The following is a 6,285-nucleotide window of genomic DNA, read 5'->3' on the forward strand; positions in this document are numbered from 1 at the left end:
GGTAACAATCCAATTAGAGTGACTTCGCAAATTTGGAAACTGATGTAATTCCATTCGCTTTTTGATGAGATGGAGGTGGTGGAGGGGAGGGGGAAGGTATTGTACATATTTTCAAACCTCAGAATTCAATATTTAACGCTTCTCCAGCCTTGTCCTGTTGAACACACGGGTATGACTATATATGACACTAATTCAAATCATACTTATACATTATATGTATAAAATGGCTATTACATTTTTAAAATACATTTAATGTATACATAGACTTAGTGGCCACATCTTCGTGAGGTACATCTGTAGACCTGCTGGTTAATACAAATATCCAATCAGCCATTCATGTGATAGGAACTCAATTCAAAAGTACCATAAGACCATAAGAGATAGAAGCAGAATTAGGCCATTCAGCCCGTCGATTCTGCTCCACCATTCCATCATGGCGGATTTTCTAACTCTCTCAATCCAGTTCTCCTGCCTTCTCCGTTGACCAATTAAGAATCTATTGGCATCTGCTTAAATTACCCTATATCTTGTCCTCCGCGGCCGTCTGTGGCAATAAATTCCAGAGATTCATCTTCCTCTGTCTCAAGAAGTTCGTCCTCAACTCTGTTCTAAAGGGACTTGCTTATGTTCTGAAACATCCTCTCCACACCCACTGTATCTATGCCTTTCAATATTCGATAGGTTTCAATGAGATACCCTCTCATTCTTCTAAACTCCAACGACTACAGGCCCAAATCCATCAAATGCTCAACGTGCATTTTAACCAGAAAGAAAGGCCCTTTAGAGGTTTCATTGACTTCCATGTTATCTTTCTTTCTGTTTGTAAATAGCCAGTGAGCTGAGAATGGATCCGGTGGTAGTGGTGCGTTCCTCGAGGGAAATCTGGAAAAACTCCAGCATCCCTGATAGCTACATCTGCACAAAGTACGACGAAGTGCATCTCCTTAGAGACATTGTTAAGGAATTGGAGCTGCGGCGTGATGACCTCCAGGCCATACGGGAGAATGAAGAGGTGATAGATAGGAGCTACGGGGAGGTAGTCACCCCTAAGTCGCAGAGGGCAGGACCCTGGGTGACTGTTAGGAGTGGGGAAGGGAGTAGGCAGCCGGTGCAGAGTCCTCCTGAGGCCGTTCCCCTCAATACTAAGTAAACTGCTATGGATATTGTTGAGGGAAAGTCGCAGCGACCAGGTCTCTGGTACTGAGTCTTGCTCTGCGATGCAAAAAGAAGTGGGGTGAAAGGAGTACACCAGTGATGGGGAATTTCATAATTAGAAGAAGAGACAGCAGATGCTGTGCACGTGATACACCTGGATGATATGTTGCCTCCTTGTGCCGTTGTCAGGAAAGTGTCGTATCGCGTCCACGGCATCCTAAAGGGGGAGGGCGACCAGCAAGAAGTCGTTGTACATATTTGGTAACAAGAACATAGGGAGGAACAGGAAGGAGGTCATGAAGGCAGAAAATTGGGGTTGGGTAGAGAGTTGAAAAGCAGGACCTCCAGGGTAGCAATCTCTGGATTGCTGTCTGTGCCACGCTCCAGTGCAGGTAGGAATAGGATGATCTGGCAGGTGAACGCGTGGCTGAAGAAATAGTGCAGGCGGCGGGGTTTCAGATTTCGGGAGCATTGGGATTTCTTCTGGGAACAAATATGACTTTACAAAAAGGTCCGGTTACAATGAACACGAGGAGAGCTAATATCTTTGCGGCAGGTTTGCTAGTGCTGTTTGTGAGGGTGTGAACTAATCTGGCCGGGGATGGGAACTGGAGGCACAAATACGAGAATGGTGCGATTGGTATACAAGCAAGTGCGTTGTGTAGTGAGACTGAGGAAGAACAGACAGAGGAAAGGGCAAAATTGCAGTCAGTGGGATGAGTTAAAGTGTAACAGGCGGCCAACATTAAAAAGGGTGACAAATACAAGATTAGAGGTGTTATATTTGAATGCAGGCAATTTACGGAACAAGGTATTTGAATTTGTGCCGCAAATTAGAGATCAGAATCAGAAACAGAATCAGAATCGGAATCCTTTACTATCGCCAAGTACAGGGAATTTGATGCCGGTTTCCCTGAGCTCTCGCTGTACGGAATCAAAAAGCAAACAAAATACTTTATACAATAAGGTATACCTGTGTATGTACAGGTGGACTTGGTTTATAATAGTATTCATAAGACTGATGGCATACGGAAAGAAATTGTTTTTGTACCTATTTGTCCTGGCATACAGTGATCTAAAGGGCCTACCAGAAGGAAGGAGATGGGCAGGTATGATGGTGTGGGCATCTTCGTGTCGTGGCTGACAAAAGATCATAGTTGCATACTAAACAGCCAAGGATATACATTGCATTGAAAGGAGAGGCAGTGGGTGGGGTGGTTCTATTGGTATAAAATGAAATTAACTCCTTTGAAAGAGGTGACATAGGATCGGAAGACATGGAATCCTTGTGTGTAGAGTTGAGAATCTGTAAGGGTAAAAAGACCCTGATGGAAGTTATATATCATCCGCCGAACAGTAGTTAGCGAGTAGATAAGAGATTATACTAGGAGATTGAAAGGTGAGTAAATAGGGCAATATTGCTTTAATTATGGAACATTTGAATATGCAGGTAGATTGGAAAATCCGATATGTGCTGCAGGAGATCATTGTTTGTGCAACTTGTGGTTGTGGCCACTACGGAAACAACAATTCAGGATTTAGTGTTACGTAATGACTCAGATTTGATTAAACAGCTAAAGATAAAGGAACCCTTAATGATTATATTATGATACAATTCAACCTGGAGTTTGAGAAGAGTTGAAAATCAGATATATCCGTATTACAGTGGAGGAAAGGAAAGCATAAGAGAAGAGCTGATCAAATTTGATTAGATGGGGACACTAGCAGGGATGACGGCAGAACTGCAATTGATGATGTTTTGGGAGAAATTCGGAAGTCACCGGAAAGGAACATCCCAAAGATGAGGAAAAGTTTTAAAGGGAGGATGAGGCAATGAAGGGAAATCAAAGAGAGCATAAAAGCTAAAGAGATGGAATATAATATTGCAAAAATGAGTAGGAAGTTTTTAAAGAGAGGCATTGATCATGTCGATAATCAGAGGCTTTTTTCCCCCAGGGCTGAAATGGCTAGCACGAGAGGGCACAGTTTTAAGGTGCTTGGAAGTAAGTACAGAGGAGATGTCAGGGATAAGTTTTTTACGCAGAAAATGGTGAATGAATGGAATGGGCTGCCGGCGACGGTGGTGGAGGCGGATGGGTACATGGAGATCAGAAAAATAGAGGGCTATGGGTAACCCTAGGTAATTTCTGAGGTAAGTCAGGACATGTTCAGCACAGCTTTGTGGGCCGAAGGGCCTGTATAGTGCTGTAGGTTTTCTATGTTTCTAAGTCTCTAAAAACCAACAGAAGGCAATTAAAAAGCCATAACGAGAGAAGAGATGAGATATGAAGGTAAGGTAACGAATAATATACAAAAAAGATTCAGCGTCTTTCTCAGGTATATAGGCAGTAAATGAAAGACGTGAGTAGATATTCAATCTCGCAGAAATAACGCTGGACAAGCAGAAATAGGGACAAAGAAATGGCGAAATAACAACAAGAATTTTGCGTTAGTCTCCACTGTGGAAGTCACTGGCAGATTGCTGGAAATGTAAGAGTGTTAGGGGACAGAAGTGATTGTCGTGCTTTGGAAACTGAAAAGTTTGAAGGTAGGTAAGTCGCCTCGACTAGATGGACGACACCCCAGTATTAAGAAAGAGATTAGCTGAAGAGATTGTGCAGGCATTGGAAATAATCTTTCAAGATTCACTAGATTCTGAAATAGTTTCTGACGACAGAAAATTGCAAATGTCTCTCCATTCGTTCAGAAGTGAGAGAGGCAGAAGAAAAGAAATTATAGGCCAGTTAGCCTGACTTCTGTGGTTGGAAGGATGTTGGAATCGTTTATTAAGAACGAAGTTTCGGCGTACTTGGAGACGCATGATAAAATAGGCCAGAGTTTCCCAAAGGGGACTTCTTACCTAAGAAATCTACTGGCATTCTCTGAGGAAGTAGCAGGCAGGGGAGACAATGAAGACGGTGGATGTCGTTTATTTGGATTGGCGGAGGGCCTTTATCAATGTGCTGCACACGAGGCTACATACCAAAATAAGAGCCCACGCGAAGGGTACCAGAATGGATAGAAGGTCGGATGAACGTCGGAAGGCAAAGATGGGAACGAAAGGGGCCTTATCTGGTTGGCTGCAGATGCTCGTGACGTTCCACATGGGGCCACTGTTGAGACTGCTTCTTTTCACCTTATATGTCAATGATTTGGATAAAGGAATTGATGGCTTTGATGCCAATTTTGCTGACGATATGAAGATAGGTGGAGGGAATAGTACTGTTATAGTAGAGGATTCCACACAGGTTAACTTTTATGTTGAGTTGTGGTAAGGAAGGCAGATGCAATGTCAGTATTCATTTTGAAAAGAATAGAATACGGAAGCAGGAACGTAATGCTGAAGGTTTAGAAGTCATTGGTTACAGTGCATTGAAGTGTTGGGAGCAGTTTTGGGCCTCTTACGAATTGAAAGGTTGGTGAGGAAGGCAAATGCGATGTTAACATTCATTTCAGGAGGACTAGAATATAAAAGCAGGGAATATGATGTTAAGACTTTATAAAGCACCGGAGAGGCCTCTTTTGGAGTATTGTCAGCATGTTTGGGCCACTTATCCAAGCAAGGATGTGCTAAAACTGGAGAGGGTTCAAAGAAGATTCAGGACAATGTCTCCAGGAAGTTACCTAATTGAAACGTCGAATGATTAAAAGCCTTGATAGAGCGACTGTGGATAGTATGTTTCCTATAGTGGAGGTGTCTGACTAGAGGACACAGCGTCAAAATGGAGGTCGTCATTTTAGAATAGAAATGAAGAGGAATTTCTTTAGCCAGAGAGTGGTGAAAGACTGGATGAACTGGGCTTGTACTCGTTGGAATTTAGAAGATTGAGGGGGAATCTGATTGAAACGTATAAGATCCTAAAGGGATTGGACAGGCTAGATGCAGGAAGATTGTTCCCGATGTTGGGGAAGTCCAGAACGAGGGGCCACAGTTTGAGGATAGAGAGGAAGCCTTTTAGGACCGAGATTAGGAAAAACTTCTTCACACAGACAGTGGTGAATCTGTGGAGTTCTCTGCCACAGGAAACAGTTGAGGCCAGTTCATTGGCTATATTTAAGAGGGAGTTAGATATGGCCCTTGTGGCTACGGGGTCAGGGGGTATGGAGGGAAGGCTGGGGCGGGGTTCTGAGTTGGAAGATCAGCCATGATCATAATAAATGGCGGTGCAGGCTCGAAGGGCCGAATGGCCTACTCCTGCACCTATTTTCTATGTTTCTATGTTTTTATGAATCAGTGTAAATCGTTGCCACAGACAGCTGTACGTTTATCTATTTTAAGGCAGAGTTTTATAGATTCCTGATTGGTGAGTGTACGAACGGATACTGAGGGAGGGCAGGGGATTGGGGCTGAGAGGGAAAATAGACCAGCCACAAGGAAATGGCGGAGCAGACTCGATGGACCAAATGGGTTAATTCTGCCCCTGTATCTTATGGTCTTATAGACTTAAGCACATTACTGTACCTTGTAGCATAGATCAACCACAGTGGAATCAAGTTGTGAAACACAATCAGTAGATATATTTGTTTTATTTTAAGTAGACTACCTATTTCAAAATTCAAAGTAAATTTATTATCAAAGTAAATTTATTATAAATTTATTGTCAAAGTATGTTCACTCTATAATACCCGGAAGGCATTAGCAGCAAATTCAAATAAACACAATAGAATCAAGGAAAAATCAACACAAAGTAAATACAGACAAACGAACAATGTGCAAAAGATAACAAATTGCACAAATACCACAAGAAAAATAAACAGACACAATAATAAAAATAATAATAAATAATTATTTCTAGAAGCAATTTATATCTAGAACACGAGATGCAGAGTAGTTGGATTAACTCCGTCACGGCCAGTCCGAAGCCCGGCTGAGAAAGGAGGAAGGTTGGCCATGGGGCTAGCAACCCCATCCCGTAAAAGCCCAGAGATAAGGAAACGCCGACAGAAGCTCCAAAAACCTCATACCTGGAAGAGGAAAGATATCCCAAAAAGATGGGTTACACCTGGGGATAACTTGGAAGTCTCGCTCAGAACAGAGGACTCTGGCGGGTTGCTGTCGGTGGCCTTCGCCCCTGTTGGGATGAGCAGCCTTAAATGAAGACTTATTTGGATTATATAGAGACAAATCCT

The sequence above is a fragment of the Mobula hypostoma genome, chromosome 28, assembly GCF_963921235.1.
Source record: "Mobula hypostoma chromosome 28, sMobHyp1.1, whole genome shotgun sequence".
Taxonomy (NCBI): Eukaryota; Metazoa; Chordata; class Chondrichthyes; order Myliobatiformes; family Myliobatidae; genus Mobula; species Mobula hypostoma.